This window comes from Molothrus aeneus, chromosome 13 (assembly GCF_037042795.1).
Source record: "Molothrus aeneus isolate 106 chromosome 13, BPBGC_Maene_1.0, whole genome shotgun sequence".
In the NCBI taxonomy this organism is placed as follows: domain Eukaryota; kingdom Metazoa; phylum Chordata; class Aves; order Passeriformes; family Icteridae; genus Molothrus; species Molothrus aeneus.
In genome coordinates this window covers 14,662,147-14,681,505 of record NC_089658.1, presented here as the reverse complement: position 1 = coordinate 14,681,505, position 19,359 = coordinate 14,662,147, and positions in this window count along the sequence as shown.

Sequence of the window (19,359 nt, the reverse complement as noted above, 5' to 3'; positions counted from 1 at the left end):
TACTCTCCTTGTTACCATATTCATGCTGCTACAAAAGGGGAATGTGACCTTCCTGATCCCTCAGAGAGCGCAGTAGCCAAAATTCACTGGGAATGGACCTAAAGCCCACACTTGCACCTGAAGAGGAGTTCAGTCACAGCCTCCATAGCTGGCTGCCAAGCAGTTTAGGGAAGGCATGGACCTTCCCAGGACTGCCAGCCTTCACTCCTGCCCCAAATACACTCATTTTTCTCCCATATGACAGCAGGATGACCGAGCTGTCATCTCATCACCTCCCTGTAGCAAGACACCAAGGGGCACTAATTCACTGAGCAGGACCAACCTCCTGAACTAACGTCCTTCACATTCACATAAATCCTTCCTTGTGCTCTCCCATTTCACTTCCTGACCCTGGAGGGACACAAAGGTTAGTTTAAAGTGTTTGTTATTATTATCATTATTACACAGCAGGGGAGAGGAGGAGACTGAGGCAGCAGTGGGGGCTGAGTGGAACATCCCAGCTGGGTGGGTGGGGGGTGGCAGGGGGGATTAGGGGTCTGCAGGGAGATTGCAGAGGGGGACAGTGGTGGATCCCAATGAGCCTTTGTGGAAACAGCAGCTTTTGCTCTTTCTAAGGGATGAGATTCCTTCTGGCCTGCACTGAGATTCCCCCAGTGCCCTGGGTGAACTGGGAGCTGCTTGGCTGGGACTGGAGGGGCCAAGCCCCAGAGCAGCACGTGTGTGCACCACTCCCCTTCCCTGTCCCAGGAGAGGGGCTTTGAAGGCTGACAGCCTCAGGTGTGAGCCTGTGACTGAGACATTCCTGCACAGCAGGGGCAAAAGATTTGTTACCTGGAGAGGGCTGATGCTTGACGAGTGATATCTTCATCCAGCTGTCCAAAAGCTGCCTGCAGGCAGCTTCTGCTTCATCAGGGCCAAGAGCCTGAATGTGAGACTTAGTAAGGTCCTTAAGACATCTGTGAAAGAGGGAGAGGACAGAGGGGAAAAAAAATATTATCTGGGGAAAGGGTGCCTCTTGTGTTTCTGTGTCAGCTGGCGAGGAAGGCTCGCAGAGCTCCTGCTCAGCATGGGACCTGCAGGAACGTGTTCCCCTCCTCAGGAACTGTCACTGATCTGGCAGCCAGCCCTCAAAAGGGGGATGGCCAAGCAGCCACAGCTCTGGAAAACAGAGACAGTGGGACCTATGGAGTCAGCAGCATTTTTCTGATTTCCAGAACTCTTTTTTTTCCTTCACTGGTGAGGAATTCCTGGACAGAGAACTCCAGGTTAACGACAAGCCTGTTTTTCTGAGGAACCTATCCAAGGCTAGCCACAAGTACCCCATGTGCTGCTAGATGAAAATCAGAGGGGGGATTTTGGAAGAGAATACTTGGGTTCATTTTGGCAAGGAGCAAGAGCCTGAAGGAAAGCCCATTGTGCAGGAGAGATGGACTCCTGGGTGTCATCCCACCCACACTGCTGGAGAGCCCTGCAAGCACAGGGAAATGAGCACATTACTCTGTGCCCTGCTCCCCTTATCTGTAAATCCAGGCTGGTTCATTACCACCACGTTTTTAGAGTCAACACATGAGGTTTAATTTATTAGTGCCCATAAAAGCTCTTGCATTCCAGGGTGGGAGCTCTCTGCAGCACAGACCTCACTGCTGCCAGAGCACGCCTTCGCTTCTTGGTGCTCACCAGACCACAGCACGGCTCTTCAGGGCTAGCACCAAATCAGGATATTCCACCAGGGTGTAGTTCACTTTTCCTTCCTTTCACATGGCTTCTAGGCCTCATAAAACACACCTCAGGGAAGCCCCTCTCCCCTCCATGCAACCACAGCGACAAGACTTGGCACTAGGCAGATCCAGCCCAAATTGTGGCACCTCTGCTGCGAGCGGGAACAAGAGCAGTCCCCAGGGCTGAGGGGCTCCTGCTCATCCCAGGGCTGCTGGAGATCACTGGGAATGGGATGGAAGCTGCTGATAATTCACAGTGCTGGGCCATCAGATGGGAACTCCTTTCTGCTTTGCTGCTCATCCAGCCCAGCCAGGAGCCCAGGGCTGAGGGGCTCCTGCTCATCCCAGGGCTGCTGGAGATCACTGGGAATGGGATGGAAGCTGCTGATAATTCACAGTGCTGGGCCATCAGATGGGAACTCCTTTCTGCTTTGCTGCTCATCCAGCCCAGCCAGGAGCCCAGGGACACCAAAAGGAGCCTGGCCAGAGAGAAGCTGAGAGACACCAGACAGGCACTCCCTGCCTGCTCTGCTAAGGTGGAGCTGTTCAGGAATACTTTCAGGTTTGGCTAATCCCCTTTCAGAAATAACATTTCAAGCTCTGTTTCTGAAGGTCCTCGAGGCAAGACAGCTCCAGCCCTCAACCTCTGGCTACAGAGTGAAACTTAACCACGCTCAATTTACCTCCCCACCCGAGGGCATGTCAGTCTTAGACTGCCTTCTGGAGTTTCAGGTTTGTGGCTCAGCAGCACAAAGGACAGGAAAATGGATGATCTTGCATCTTGGCTGAAAGACCCAAGGTCAGAGGGGGTTTCCCACTCTACATCAGGAAGAGGGATTGTAGATGGTGTTATGGGAAAGGGTAATTCCATTTGTTTGCAGCACCAGAGATGCTGGGAATTTGCTTTCCAGTACATCCCACATGGGGACCAGAGCAGGGTAAAGATGCATGAGGATCACATGGAGATGAAAGGAATCAGATGCAGCCTTGTGCTCTTCAACTGGATGCCAGTTACAGGTCTTCTGCTCCTGAACACACCCAACTCTGCCCCAGCAAACACATTTCCACTAGATGCAGTGCCCTGAAAGCCATGTCTGGAGGCTCAAAAAACCCAAAGCATCCCAGGATTTGCACAACTCACCCCCAGCCAGGCTCACCACAGGCCACAGCAGAGGGGTGAAAAGGCTCCACATATGGCTCTCATTGCTCTTCCTTTTATCCTGGTCATGCCCAGCAGGCAGAGGGATGGAGGAGGTGGGGAGAAGGAAGAGGGTTGGGAGAGGGTTAAACCTGAGGGAGGCAGGGAACAGCCTGGCCATGGGGTTTTAGCACAGCCAGGAAGAAAACTGGGGGACTATTAGGGGACTGGGGTGACTTTCAGCTCCAGGTCAGTAGTTCAAATCTGGCCCACAGCAGGGACAGCAAAGGTATGATATGAAATTAATTGCTGCTCTCACATCCAATTCCTCGTACATGTGTGTCCACTTGCACCAGCTAAAGGCCACTGGAGCACAAGGGCAGAGAAGGGAGGGGTGGGAAGCTCCTGCCTCATTCCCAGATGGAAACCCCCCTTTGGTGAAGGTCAGGGTGACCAAACAGGGCTTGTCCTGCTCTCTGCACGCCCAGAGCTGTTGTTCTCACACCACACGTGCTTGTGCAGAGAAATAACTTTGAGATTTCTCAGATTCACATTTATCAAGTCAATAATTCAGAGCCATGAGCATGCCTATCGTGATGCTGCAATCTTTCTTTTCTGAGGAAAACTGCCTGAGATAGCAGGATGGAGTTAGACATGGAGATTTATAGGGCAGGGACAGACTTTTTGCTCCAATTTTTCACTGCCATTAGCACAAAATTCCCTCCCCCATGAGCACAGGACTAAGAACCCATCACTGCTCTGAAGCATGGCCAGGCAGCATCACTGTGCTCCCAGTGAGAACCAGTGCCCACCTTCAAAGAAAGCAAATTAAAACTTCTGAGGGAGAGCCACTCACTAAGATGTTTAAAACAGAAAGTGAAATATCAAAATACTTGAAAAACAAAAATCACATTCATGGAAAAAATGACTCAGCTGTTTTGGCAGAGCAGGAAACTATCGGACACAAATGAAAACAAATTGTCCATGTTTGGCAAACCAGCAGTTCACAGCAATTGTGTTCTAGATGGTTCCTCCATCTCCATCTACCACTTGGGACTAGGAGAAAACACACCAAAACCTGCCTTGGCTGTTTCTGGAGTGTCTTTAGGGTTGCCAGAACCAGCTGTACATTAAAAAAAAAAATAAATAAAAAAAAAATTACATTTTTGTTTTCAATGGCTGAGCAATGACTTCAAGCATTCCCAGCATTTGTTTTCCACCTTTAGACTGGACAGCTCAGAGCTCTGCCCACCTCCCACACCAGGGCAGGGCTGCCCTCAGCCCCCAGGACAGCGTCACCCGCAGCTAAAGCCCCCTATGACACACTCCTCATGCCATCCAGAGCCATCACCATCGCTAATTCCTCTGTCCAAAATGACAGCAGAGGTCTCAGCTGGGAAATGTTCACTGTCCCTGGAGTTCCAGCTGTTCCTCTCCTGGCTGCTGCCTCTCCCAATTAGGGGCAAATCTGCCTCCTGTCAGCAGCAGCTCATTCTGCCCCTGCAGCCCACCCCGTATCGGCTCCCATTTGAAAATAAAAGATTGCCTTTTCTGAGCTGCTCATGGCTGCCTGCACTGACAATAACTCTGTGGAAATTGGTCATTGCCACCGCTGATGGCCATTAGCATGCTGACCTGCTTTGACTTCGCCATCAGCTTTGAATATCAAATCCGTGATTAACGACTTCCAGTAATGACCCTGCCAGGAGCATCCCTGTGTTCCTCCAAGAAGGTACCCTCTGAACTAGATCGTTACAGGAGCTTGTCATTTGTCAGCAATTTAAAAGCTGATAAGTCAGCAGCAGGCACTGGGGGATGAGGCTATGCTGCTTTCCTTAATGTCTGTTGTGCTTTTCCTTTTTCACCAGCAGAGACAGATAAAATTCATATGGTTATGGCCAGCGTTGTTTGCTTAACAGCACCTGAGAGAATAAAATGAGGAGAATCACTCCTTGCTTGCTCCCTTCTGACCCTCTCTGCAAAAGCCTCTAATACTGATCATCTAAGGCTGGGATTCAAAAGAGCCACCTCAAGCCCAAAATTTGTTGTGCAGGTATAGCTCAAAGACACAATAAGAACAAATTAGTGTCATGCATTATTTCAACAGAAATGCATTTTTCCAGCTCCAAAAATATTGGCAGGATAATTCTGAGAGCTTAGGTGTCTATGTTGTGTTAAATATGTTAAATAGCATCCAGCTCCTCTGTGCCTGCTTCCCCCAGCACACAAGGGTAAAACCAGTGCAAGTCCTGCACTTGGCTAAGATGATGCAGCTCAGGTGCCCCACTGACCAGTGCAATGCACAAAGCCAGAACTAATGAGTACAAAACACAGCCTCAGACACAGACACACACCTTTGGTCCGCCCAGGTACCTTGGCTGATCACAGGAAAACAAAACTTTCACAAAACCTGGGCCAGAAAACCCTATCCAAGGGTTTTAAAACATCCACTCATCCCTTTGATACTTTTACAGGGCTTTCTAAAGAGCTCCCTGGAGCTGCATCAAGCCCAAGCACTGCAAAGAGCAGGTGAGCCATGCTTGGAAGCTGCCTTCACATCTGCAAGTGCTTTATGGTCCTAGAGAGGAAGAAAGATGAAGAGGGGATCTTCTAATGAGGTTATTACCAGTGTCTGGCACTGCAGCAAGGCTGTGCAATGCCTGCTGCACTCCTTCCTCCTGCAGGAAAGGAAAACCCTTTGTGGGAAGGATTTAAAGGGCTCTGACTGAGACACCAAAGGTTCCACCTTCTCAGAAGAGAGCCAGGGCTATGGAGCAGTTTGGCAGGCAAAGGAAAAGTTTCAGGTATTCTCAGCAAACCAGCAGCAAAATAAACAGCAGAGAGTGCTTGTGTGATTACAGGCTGAATTTACCTGGCACAGTGGAGCTAATTTAGGTTTGTTGGACTGCACTTGGTGCAGGGCCTCTCCATGCCTCAGTTTCCTTCTCATTTACAAAGGGTTAACTCTGACTCCAAGACAGCCAGAAGTTCCTATTTCCTCCTATTTCCATCTATTCCAAGGGTAATAAGCAGGTCCCAGGAGGAAGGAAACCATCAGGCAAAAGCCATCACTCACATCAGCATTGCCAGCAGACACACAACAAAAAGCTGCTCTGCCTGACCCCTTTTCCCCACACAACACTGACACAAAATCTGATGCAGCAGCGAGTACAGAGCCATCCCAAGCTCCAAGAGGCACCCTCACCTAGCACAGGGATGAGCCAGATCCTCCTGCAGGCCCCCAGAGTCCCACCTTCCATCAGAGCAGCCCCTCAGTCCCTGCACACAGCTCTGCATCTCACAGCTGCCACAGCAAGGGGGGACCAGAGCCACAGAACCATCTCCTGACAGCCTGAGCTTCCACACACTCCTCTCCCAGCCCCACTCCCTTGTTGGGAAAGTGTGGGAATCCACAAAATCAGAGGGTTTTGGGAAAGCTGCAAAAGGCAGGCCTCAGATACAGCAGAACTGTGATTAGAGCTAAGCAGCAGCCATGAGATTGGTCAGCAGAAAAATTATTTAAAAAGTAGAAAAGCAAAGACAAATAGAACAATGGTCTGTGTATTAATGGTTGTCTAGAATAACTCCCTAAGCTACAGAAAAGTTTATCTAGCAAGATATTAGGAAGTTTGAAGCTTAATAATGGAGCTCTGTGCATTGTGTTTTAAGGCTCACAAGCAGGTATTGTATTTGAAATAAGCAAGCATTGTTTTAACCAAAGGTACCTGTGCTTACAGTGGTTGGATAGAACTACTGTCAATGTGCTCTTGCTTTGTGTGATTGGTCAAAAAACTTATAAAGTGAGTTGTAACATTAAGTTCTTAGTCTGCTGCCTGGGATGTGAGCTGGTGGCATCTTCCCATTGTCATAACCATGTAATGAGACTGATGCTGGAAAATCAAACAGCTCCAGGCACGTCCCACAGCAGCCCCGTCCCGTTTGTGATTTGTGCACAGCCCCCAGCCGGTGATAGGAAAGAATCAGAGCAGAAGAAGAAAGATGCAGCTCTGGTTTTTCCTTACAAGTAGCTGAACAAGCAGACACCCATCAGGATGCCCTGCCAAGGCTCCCTTCTCTTACCTGCTTTTGGGAAACCTTCTTCTGGGTATCTTTGCTTGTTTCACTGCAACCTCAACCCACAACACAGCTCTCTTGGTTCTGTTTTTCAATTCTTCCACTTGCCTAATAGCGCAATTCCAAATCACGACCAAAAAACCCAAAACAAACAACACCAAGCAAACAACAACAGAAAAAAAGGAAATCAATAACCAAAGCCTTCCCCCTTTCCAACAGGAGCTATTTCCTTTTCCAGCCTCCCTTTAGTAAGTTCGGTGAGGAGCCAGCTTCCTCCAAGGCTCCCATCAGAGCTTCTTATCAATTAGGGTAATTGGCACCCAGCTGAGCCTATCTCCCAGCTGGGACCCATTAACACTCAATCAAGCCCAGCCCAGGTCCTGCTCTCCTCTCTGTCAGCGCCCAGCTCTGTGCACAAAGCCCTCTCGAGGCACTGGGGCTTTGCATCCATCCATCCATCCATCCCTCTGGAAGGGCAGGATGATGGTAATGAGTGTGATGAGCAGGCAGTGCTCTCGGGGAGCTCTGCTCGTGGCTGCTCTCAGCACCAGGGCCATGCAATTAGCCTTGCCCCCGTGTCACAGGCAGGACAGCACCAGCTTTGTGAGGGGAAGGTGGAGATCTGGGAATTGTGGGCTGCCTTGCTCTTGGTGGCATCAGGTGGGGGATTAGTCCCTGGTGCCCTCTGCTAAGCTCTAGGTCCAGTATCTCGTGCTTGTCAGAACAGCAGCTCTAATTTCCATGGCCCTGAGTACACCTAAGTCACCTTTTCAAGGGCTTTTTTCCTTTTATCTAATCACAAGGGTCAGAAAGCAAATAGCGGCTACCCGACAGGAAACAAAAGAGCTCCATAATCTTCTTTAACCTTGTGCTTTCTTTAAAGTCTGGATTTACTTTGCTTGGCTGTTTGGAACTGATGTCCTGGGACACTTTCAAGTGGTTGTAGGAGGCAGAGGGCTGGCCCAGGTGTTTTCTGTGTCCTCTCCTCTACCACTTCCATAGAGTCCCCCAAGGCTACAGCCACTCTTAAACCTTGTAGCCATGAAAACCAGAGAAACCAGCTTTCTTCTCCCCTCTCCTTGCCATGAACCCTCTCCCCACCTGAAGCTGTCAGCATTGTGCTGACCCCCCCAGCTACTCCCCGAACACCCTTTGAATCTCCTCTCAAACCCACAGGCTCACACGGTTTGATCTGCTGTAGGAATGTGCTTTTTGTTGAAGGAGTGACAAAACCATCTTTTGCCTTTCAAGAATTATTTTTAGTGATTTGTGTGCTCTTTCTACAATAGATTGACTTGTGGAAGAACGTAGAATACTTGCAGTGTGTTTGATACTTTAGGTTTTTAAAAACTCTTGTGGTTTGTTAGAAACGCAAGCCAGTCTATTGTCTGGTTTAACTTCTTAAAGAATGCCTAGAGATGCAAATGCTTGTAAAAAATGTTTAATTACATCTATCTGCATCCACCTGCCTCTTCCAGAGCCTTGTCTTGAGCAAACCCAAGCTGCCAGGCAGCAGCACATGTTCCTCCCTTGCTCTCCTCTGTGCTTTATTCCCGTGCCACACATCTCCAAGCAGCACACCAAGGTCTGGTCTACTTTGAGTACATATAGTCAAAATATCCATGTGTGTACAAAAGCAGGGGGGACAGGGAAAGGGAAATTTGTCACATGGCCTTGCAGCTCAGAGCCAGCCAGAAAGCATTTCTGCTCCCTTGTTTCTGAAAATAACCGGCGCACATTTGACTTCAAAGCAATAAACAGTACAGACATTTCCCAGCCATATTTTTATCACTCTAGGAGAACGCAGCAGGAGACTGGGTTAGTGAACCAGTTTTTCTCTCAGCTGCTCATGTTCTGGATGAATTGAAGCAGTACTTGCAGAAAAATTATCTGTTCCCAGGCAAAAATTGCTTTTCTTTACCCCTTCTCTGCTTTCCAGGAGGCTCAGGGAATTCACATCAAGCAATAGTCCCATCTCCCTGCTGCTCTCCAGCCCACAGGAGAGGGAGGGACTGGCACTGCTCTGGGAGATGGGCTCTCTGCCTGGTGTGTGGATACCATCTGTCTGGAGTGTCTGAAGTAATTTACTTCCCATTTTGAGGTGTTTGAGCTAATGATACTAATTTATGTCCAGCATATTAGACTCCTAGGGATTCTTGTTGGGACTGACCTTCTGATCACTCTGCTATTTAAGCCTGACTGTATTCTGGTCATGTTTTTGAGACCAGCCCTGTGATGCCTGAAGCCCTTAATGACTGTACTGCTGCTCTTGTGAGCAATCTCCTGACTGGTCAGTCACACACAACCCTCCTGTGTGCATCATGCCTGGCATTCCTGGGGGTGCTGTGAAGGGGATGTGGGTATGCTCAGGGTGTCCCAGACCTCCCCAGCACACACAGCAGTCAATCCTTACATCAGGGAGTTCATTCACAGGGAACAGACTCCCCCCTGTAAGAGCTCTCTGAGGAATTCTGCACCAAACCGTGGGTCAGGGAGTGCTAACTCAGCCAAGGAGAAATGCACAACAGATCTGGGACCTCATCTGGGCTGTGTGGGCTCCATTATTTCCATCCCATACAGATAATAACAAGAAAAGATGACTAAAGGTATGGCCACACTGGCCTGGAAGTTAGAATCTCTGGAGATCTATGGCCATCCTCAACACTCATTCTTTCAGCAGCCTCAGGAAAGATATTTAACCAAGCCTCTCTGGTTTCCCTCCTGCAGCACAGCTCTTCTATCACACAAAAAAATTGTGGCAGCTAGGTTGTCCCTCGGGTGACTGTAAGCAATGCACCCCACTTTGCTCCCTCTGAGTTGCCCTCCATCAGCCTGGGAGCCTGAATCTCCCCACAGGGCACATAAACCATGATTTATGGCAAGGCAGCAGCATTTTCTAAGAGTTGTGCCCTAAAATTGAGCCAAACAGTCATCTGTCCCATCCATAAAAACACAGGTTCTACATAAGGTTTCCTTTTAAATGAGTATGGACCAGGGAGGAGCAAGTCTACACTTTTGGATGGAAAGTAAAAAAATTATTTCTATTCTTCTAATTAGATAATTTTGGTATTTTAAAAAAATAAATCATAGCCTCATCTATTGCTGAACTGCAGCGATTTTTAGGAAGAACTTGGCCAAAAAGGCAGGCAAAAATATCTCACCCAGGGGAGGAACATCTCTTCCCAAGGGAAGGAACAGGTGAAGGGGCCATCCAGCACCACATCAAAGCAGAGCTCCCCGCTTTGTAGTGCCATGAATGAGACCCATTTTGTGCTCCTCACAAGTGGGTCCCGTGTGCAAGAGGCTCACACTGATTCTCCAGCCCACTTTTAAGGCTGCGGCAAAACCAATCAACTTGATGTCATCCACGGCTTTTGAGAGGCTGAGCGAGGATCTCCGGAGGGAACAATACAACCTGGAAAGCCCTTCTTCCTTTCAGCCTGCCCTGCACTTCCCCTCTCGCCTTGTTCTCCCTCTCCTCTTTATTAAACCGCTTTTGTGGGGCTTTCACCCATTCTCTCCAATAGTGAAAAAGTCCAAGCGAGCGAATCTCCTCCTCCTTTTTTTTTTTTTTCCTTTTTTTTTTCTTTTTTTCCCCTCCCTTTTCTCTTATCCTTTTTCTAAGTGGGCTTTCAGAGCCCTGGGGTCCCTGCCTCGCTGCTTTGTTGGCATTGTGCTGGCCGGGGCTGTGCAGGTGCAGGGGTTTTGTCCGGCTGTTAAACACGGGATAATTAGCAGGAGGGAGGGGAAGGGGCATTGCAGCGGTGCCATTCATTACACTGAGACATTCAGGTTCTGCAGGATCCGGGATCTGCCCCATCCCGGCTGATTTCTGCCCCTGCTGTAAAACAGGAGAGGTTTTGGGAGGCAGCATCGCACCCGGTGTGGTTCCATCGCCTCCTCTCTGCTGGTGTTTGCCACAATCGGGGAACACATCTCTGGTGGGAAGGATAAATTGCCATCAGCTCTCCCACACCCTGGGAATGGTGAAATGACATATTGGCTCAGGAAAGTCCTGTAAAAGAAACCCTGGCATCAAGGGTTAATGAGTGAGGGTCCGTCCTGACTCTCTGATTGCAGTTTTTCTTTGCAAGCTCTCGTGAAAATAAATCTATAATGCACACCATATGCAGTTGACATGGCATTCGGTATGGATATTTATTTTGAAAGACAAGAGTCTTCACTTGGTTTCATTTGTCACTATAAAGAGAAAGAAGAGGCATAAAACAAGCAAAAACGGGAAAACTTTGACCCAAGCCCAGGAGAGGTTTAGCAGCAATTCCAGAAAGCAGCAGATATAGATTTCATCCCAGGTATTGCTGTGTGCTTGCTGCGAGGTGTTTGGCACCAGCTGCCTCCAGAGCAGCCCTGGAACACTCATGGAGCAAACCCCAGCGATGGCCCGAGCCCAGGAGAGGGGCACAAACCCCCGGGAGCTGCTGGAAACAAAAAGGGAGCTTGTTGGGAGTTGAGGACTCTACATCCCCTCGGGTCCTCCGACCTCATTTCCAGGGTGTGAGCTCCTCCTTATCCACACCTCCCATCTGTAAGCCCAGCCAGGTCAGAGCAAATCCCGTGTTGATTTAGCAGCATTTTACATTTACTTTGGACTCACATTGTGCTGGTGTGAATAACTGCATAAGTGTCAGGCAATCAGGGGAGCAAAGATGTGCAAGTAAAGCAAAATAAACCGTACAAAAATCTGGAAAGGAACAGTTCCAAGAAGTCACTCAAATATTTTTGATCTGAAGAAATTAAGCATCTACATTAGGTCTGTGTCTATGTGACAGCTGCAGATATTTCTCCCGCAGCCCAGGTCAAAATTTAAAATCTCATCTTTTATTTCCCCCATCAAGCAAAGGATAGTTCAGCAGAGTCCATGTTTGTGGAACTTTTCCACAAAGGGTTTCAGGCAACATAAAATGTTCCTGGCACCATTTTCAGCCGTGTGTCCCAGAGACACTTAACTCTGTACTTAATTCAGGTTTAATAGGCTGCGATTATATTAAATAAATACCAGCTGAACTGATTATTTAATACCCGGTTATAGCTGTTTTAACAGCCATGCAATTGACTGTTACATCTCAATAAACGTATGTTTTTCATCGATCACCTAGTATTTTATTTCACATCCCATAATTTTCCTGTATAACTCTATGACTTTGAAAGCATCGCCGGGAGTTGCCCCAGCTCTCCACGCTGGTCCCGTTGGCAGCAGGAGTGAGACCAAGAGCTGCTGCATTTCCAGGGCCTCACTGCAGCTTCGGTGACTCCTTCCCAGCTCCTCCCTGCGTGTTCAGGTGATGTAAAATCCCTCCTTGCATCCCTCCCAGCCTTGTCCAGCTGCTCCAGGCCGGTAACACAGCTGCATCCCTCCACCCCTGCGCTGGCCTCCCCGCAGGAAGTCAGAGATCATTCTGCTCTCAACAGGCTGTAAAGAGTTTAAACCTTCAAGAGCCTCTAGAAACGTATAATCCGGATTTCATCCTTTAAAATTCATAGTTCCTCGCCCACTGATGCTTCCCAACTGATATCTGTGCTCTCCCCTCCTTGCCTGCAGCTCTTCCCAAGGCGTTTACTCAGCTGAGTGGTGTCTCCATCCCGTTGCTGTCAGGCTTTTGGAATGATCATAAGATACATAAATAAGAAATTGTTTCTAAAAGCTGCATCTCTTTGCAGCCCAGGGAGGGGAGTAACAAGCACATTTTATAAAAGCACATTTGCTGAGGTCTGACAACTGCACCACAAAATACACACGGGTTGTGTGCAGGGCTGGTTTACCCCAAGTAATCCCTGCACTTCTCCAAAGACGGTGTCAAAATAAAAATTATTTATGTGCACATTTAATTACCTGCTGGTGTTGCTATAAACAAAATGGGTTTTTTAAGGGATACATTTCACAAAGGCTTTTAGCCGAGCATCCACAGAAACTGCAGGCAAAGCCATTTCCATGTATTATAGCAGTGGAATTTCCATGTTCCAACAGAAATTTCAGGGGGACACAGCAAGTAGCAGGTTGTTTGTCTGATTTGTGTGTGTCACTGTAAGGTCAGTGAGCCTGAAAATACAAATGTGATTCAAAAAGTGTCAAGGAAAAGAATAAAAAGATGTTAGGCACTGTTTAGCACTGCCTGCTCTTTCAGAATAAAAAAGACAAACCCCTCTACATTCCTGGCTGTCACAAGCTGCACTTTCCTATTCAGATCCCAGCCCACCAAAGCCAGTAGTTATAAATGCTCAAGAGCCAATAAACACTCCTCAGGATTTAGCCCTGGAGAAGCACATGATAAGGAATAGACAATTCTTTGTTATTACCATACGTAGCCCCCTCCTTAAAATGCCCTGACACGATTTCTCAGGCAATAAATCAGCTTTCTTCTGCTGATGTGCTAAAGCCCATCTACATACCATAAAAGCTTCTTTTTGCCCTCCACATTCAATATCCCTACGATGGCTTTAATCAAAAGCAAGAGCACGTGCATGAGAAGAGAAAATGCAGATCTTGCATTTCTGAGAAATAATTTTTTTTGCAACTTAATACTCCTCTGAGCAAGTGGAAAAGTCCCATCCTCACCCAGCCAACATGATCTTTATTTGCTTTATATTTTCCTGACACAGTCACAGCTCTGCACCGTTCCATCATATGGTAGAGGTATTAATTCACTATTTCCTGCATTATACAATCCCCACTTCCTTTCCAGTTTTCTCACTATAACGATGCTATAATAAAAAACAGAGGTAATAATGAAGTTGGAAAATAGTGTAATTTCTAGCTGGCTGGAATGGAGCAGAGCTCTGGAAGCTGCCTTGCTACTAACTTATTACATGAGGTTTTGAACAGGGTCTGAATGACTACACGTGAACTGCCTGGAGAATCTGCCAACACAGCATCACTGGATCTGCAGAGCAGCACCAAGGACTGACTCACTGATGGACAGAGCCAGGTAGACCAAAGATTCAGCAGCTGGGGGTTGTGTTCAATTCTGACAGCAAAATTCCCCCAAATGGGGCAGATTTTGGGGTGGGTTATAGCTGCTGTGTGCTCCAACACAGTGAGGAGTCCCAGGGGCGGGGACTGCCTCTGCTCCCAAATTCCTCCTGCTGCACCACCTGGGTACTGCCACATCCCTGGCATGAGCTGTGCTCCTCCTGATTGCACTGGAATAAACAGGATCTGAATCAGGACATTAAAATGAGGTTTTTAATGAGCAATTTGGAGATAACATTTCCTTTCAGCACACCCAGAGACACACCTTTCCCCGTAAGCTCTGCCCCTCATCTGATTTTCAACACTTCATTCATGCATCCATGACAATTCCTTATGCAGTTGCCTTTTCCCAAAATAAGTCCTCATGATATAAAGATGCTGATCTTCTGGCTGCCTGCAGCTTCCTGCCTGCAGGGGAAAATGGCATTTCACAAGCTGGATGCTCCTGGGAAATGCAGAAATACCAAGGAGACAGCTTGGATGCTTTTCTCAACCAAGCAGAAGAAATACCCTCGTGCTCCCACTGCACAGCCACAGGAGCAAATGTGAGGAAGGAAATGCCATCTCCAGAAATCGTGGCAATGACAGCTTCTTGTAATCAGCTGAATCAGGAATGGAGAATTGGCAGGTATCAATGGAGAGCAGGCCATGGAGAAGGCTGTCCTCAGTGCCAAGGATGCAGTTTTCAAGGTCTCTGCTCCGTGGGCCCCTCAAGCTGCACCTCTGGGGTCACTCCCATCTTCCATCATCCCCTTCCAAATGCCTCATTTTATGCCTCACCTTCCACCATGGGAGAGCAGAGTCAATCAGGACAGGCCTGGCCTTACCCTTCCCTAGCAGAACAGTGGGTTTGCAGAGGAAAATTTACCTCTTCAGCTCTGCAGAGAACAGGACAGAAACACAAAATGTGGGATCTCTTTTATGGACACCAGCTGGAGCCTCCCTCCAACGCAAGGGTTACCCCTTCACTACCCATGAGGAAAGGCTGGGCAGAGATGAAGAGGGGCCAGGGGCTCTTGCCAAGCTCTGTGAGCTCACACTGAGCAGCCAGACCTGGATCTCATGCAGAGACACAAAATCCTCATGTGGAAGAAAGCATGAGAGCAAAACTGCTGTTCTCATCTGCCTGCCATGAAACAGGAGCCTGCAGCCCAGCCCTGCCCTGCTCCTGCAATTACAGAGAGCTTTGGGGGCAATAAACAGCACCCAGCTGGTTGCAGCACAGCCCAGAGCACTTGGGTTTCCGTGTCTGGAGTCTCTGCAAGCTTTGCAAGCAGGGATTTAATGGGAAAACACATTTGCACAGGTGAAGTTGAGCTGCAGCTGGGAGGAAGTGGTGGATGGCTGATGGACAGAGTGGGATGGATCCAGGGACACTGAATCTCTCACTGATCAAAATGCTGCTAACCCTGACTGCTAGCACAGCTGGGACTGAGCTCCTGGGGAGCAGGAGGGCTACAGTGCAAAGAAAAGTGGCATCCTGCACCCCCTCCCCACAATAAAGAGGTGCTGAGTGTCCTGCACGGTCAGAACTCAGCACATCCCTCCAGGAGTCTCGGAGACCTTGGCATGCTGCCCTGAGCACCTGGGGATTTGATTTTGACCCCAGTTGCAAGTTGCCAACTTTGTATGAGGACCTGAAAGTCACACAGGTTTGAATAGTGTAATACCAAAATGATCACAGGGTGAAAATGTAGATTTTAGGATTTTTGGTATGGGGGTTATGGGGACAAGATGGAGGAATTTGGGCATGTCCAGCCTTTCTCCTTCTTCTTCTTGTTCTCCATTTTCTGCAGTGATGGTGGCACTTTGGGATTGGTTTAGAGTAGAAGTGCACTGTCTAACTTAGGTGATGGGTATTGGGAATTAAATGTAAATATGTTCTATGTAGTTTGTAGTATAAAAGGACAACACCGCCTCGGGGGCGGTCAGAGTGCCTGTGGCTGCCCTGCTGAGCAGACCTCAGCTGGGCAGAAAGAAAATTTTATAGATAAGAATTAATAAACAACCTCAAGACCGAAAAGTGAAGAGTCCAAACTCATTCTTCAGCCGCGCGGGCCGAAGCAGAGACACCCTGCACATCTTGGGGCAGCAAATATCAACAGCAACCCGAGACTGCACCCCTCACCTGGCTGCCAACACTCTCCACAGGACTGTGCACCTGCAGAGACAGTTCCCCACAGCAGGAGCAGGTCCCAGAGTGCATCAGCTACTCCATGCACTGAACAGAAATGCACACCATCCATCTTCCCTCGGAGGGGGATTTCATGCCACCACTTCTGCTTTTTGATCCAGTGGCTGTCACCTGAAGCAGCCAGTGCTGCCAAACACAGCCACAAAGAGAGAGACACCTGCTTGATGCAGCACTATTCAAAATATGCCCAAACACATGATGGATACAGTGTCTGAGTGTTTTGACCTTCAAACCTCTCCCTCAGCTTTTCCACAGTCTGCAGTCAGATGTGATGGTTGTTTCATTAATTTGGGGTGTGTGGGCAGAGATAGGTGTCTGTTGACTGATGGTATCAGGCTGCATAATTTGCTTTTAATTTATATCTGTCCTCCCCAAGTGTCTAGTGGGGAGAATAAAATAGATCTGAGGATAAAAACAATGGCTTTGGGACGGGAGGGATGCACAGAACACACAGTCCTCCTCTCCCCACACACACCAGCCTCTGCTGAACACCTGAACAGACATTAACAGCTCCTGTGGGCTTCAAACTATCATATGAGCTAGAAAATTATGCCTAAGTGGTTAGAGCCCAACTAGAACTGGTTTTGGAGCAGATGTCAGAACACAATAATCTGGGATTGCACTAAGCTGCAAGCCCATGCTAAAGAGATGCTCAGGTAAGCCCAGAGCCAAAGAGGTAGAGAGAGAGCAGTGTAGCCAAGCAAGAGAGGTCAGAGACAAGCTCAGCCACACCACCTGTGAACTCCTTGGCTTTTGGGAGGCAATGCCAGCCCCTGAGCAATGTCCTGGCCTGGGACAGTGGCTTGGCTGGGAGTAGGGACACGTGGGGAAGCAGAAACTGGCCATGGGGCAAAAGGAGCAGGAACAGGACCCAGCACAGGGCACCTTGGAAAGGTGGGAGCAGCTGCTGGGATTGCCCAGCATCCATGCCAGCCACAGGGACTGGCAGGATTGGTCTGGAACTCATTCTCCAGACAATCTTTTTGAGACTTTGATTAAGACAACAATCTCTTCGTTTGTTGTTTCATTTACAGCCCCTTCTACTCTGCAAACACGAGAGCAGCTTGTGTTTGCAGGGACTGGCAGAATGTGTTAATTAATCCTGAGATGCTGAGAATTCTCTCAGCCTTTGTAGTCACCCCTGACCTCTGCATCTGCAGAAAAGCATTTTAATGCACTTTTCACCAGATTCCATTGCAGTCATACTCAGCCATGCTGGCTGTGGCTTGGCCCTCTGGAAGCAGGCAGATGCCATCTCTGCCCTCCTAACCTACCCACACCCATCAGCAGCTCACTTTTCTCCACATGGGGAGGAGGATACAGGCACTGCCTGCCACCTTCACTGGGTGGCCACCTGTTTGCACTGGCATATGGGTAATGCTAAATGCAAGCACAAGGGCAAAGGATCCCTGTTGGTCCCTGCCAGCCTCCCTGGCTGCTCACAGGAAAAGTATCCATGTCTTTCGCAGCCCAAGACACTTTTATATGACAGTGGTGATTGGCTGACTCTTTACTTTCTCTATAAAACATGTACCCAGATTTAAATTGTCCCTGTGCACAAAGCAGCACTGGTGCATTTAACCCCCCTGGATTCCCCTCTTTGCCATTCGAGGTTTCCCTGGACTCAGGACTCAGTTTATGACAGGCAAGAGCCCTTAATCATTCACACACTGAATTAACTTGTCTGAATCCAGTGAAGATGAGGAGCCAGTATGTAAAAATGCTCCATGGAAGCCAAATGTTCATCCAGTTTGATTTGTTTTTAATGCCTCAGCTCACATCAAGTCTCAGCTGGGATCTGACTGCTTATTTCCACTGACTGGGGTAAACCCAAATATCTCAAAGAGGCAGGGAGAAACATTCAACATCATTTTAATAAGAGCGCTGGTCACTCCCAGCTCCATTGCTCACATTGGAAGGAAGGAACTCTTTTTCTTATCTCCCACTGTTTGCAACCTGGTCCTGCAAGAAAAGCATGGCCAGCAAGGAAAAAATATCCATCCCAACATCTGAACCTCTCCATGCCTTTGATAACTGACTTGACTCACTGCCTCATTACAAAACACAGCAAGACTGTGAGCAAAACTGAAGGGGAGCCTGAGATCAGCAGAGAATTTGAGCTCCAAAAAGTAACAGCTGCTTAGAAAGAAAGCAATTTGGAAGTAAAATAAAATAATTTAGCAGTCAAACCACATAAAGAAAGAAACAGTAAGATCCAGAGTGGGATCAGAACCTTTTGAATGTCCATCAGAATTTGAATCCTGATCCAGCAGGTGAATGAGCCATCCAAGGACGAGGCTCTGTGAGAGGGTGAGCAGTCCCAGGAGCCAGGACAATGCTCAGACAGAGAACAAAGCTGTAATTTCAGCAGAGCTAGACAGAAAGTCACATTTGATCATATAAAAATGATCTCTTTTGCACTTGCTGAGTGTTGGATCCCAGCAGAGGGTGAAGGACCTCCAGGCTTTCAGGTTTGCTCCCTACACAAGTGAGTCTCAGGAGAGCTGGGATGGGGTGAGCCAAGCTCTGTCCCAAATTCACTTGATAGCCAGCATTTGTTATTCAAGGCTGGCAACTGTGGGAAGCCCTTAGAGACTTCTCCCTGGGCTATCTGCTCTAGTTACCTAGAAACCCAGGCTGAGTTTTATAGGCAGAAAATATGTTGGGAGGCATGTTTGCCTCATCTGCTCTAAAAAAGAGCTGTTTTCCCCTTTTCCCTACCCAGCAATTTCATTAGTTGAGAACTATTTATGGGCTTTAACTACCCCTGGATTTCCCAGCCTTAAGAACACCCCATCCCCTTCCACTTCCAGCATTGTGGCCTCACCCAGAAGCAATCTGAGCAAGCTTCCATGGCATCCACAGGACTCTGTGTGAATAACAAACCCTTTATGAGCCTAATACCTCTGCCTGCTGTGCTGAGACCTCAGAGAGAACTCGTGAGACGGGTGGGGAGGGGTGGGTGGCAGTGGTTAGGGCTGAGGGCCGCCAGCCCATGGTTGAACCAGCGAGTTTTCCAGTTGATTATCCTCTCCCTTTGTCCAGGGCGGAGCTGAGATTTCCTTGCGGGCTGTTTGCTGACCATCAGAGAGCAAAGAGCCCGCAGCCAGCGCTGGTTCTCCCCGCGCACCGAGCCATGGGCTGCGCCTCGCAGGAGCGATTTCCCAAAGGCAGAGCATCGCTTTAACAAAGCACAAGGCGGGCTCGGCGGCTGGGAGGGAAGCCGGAGCATTAGCCTTTCACCTCT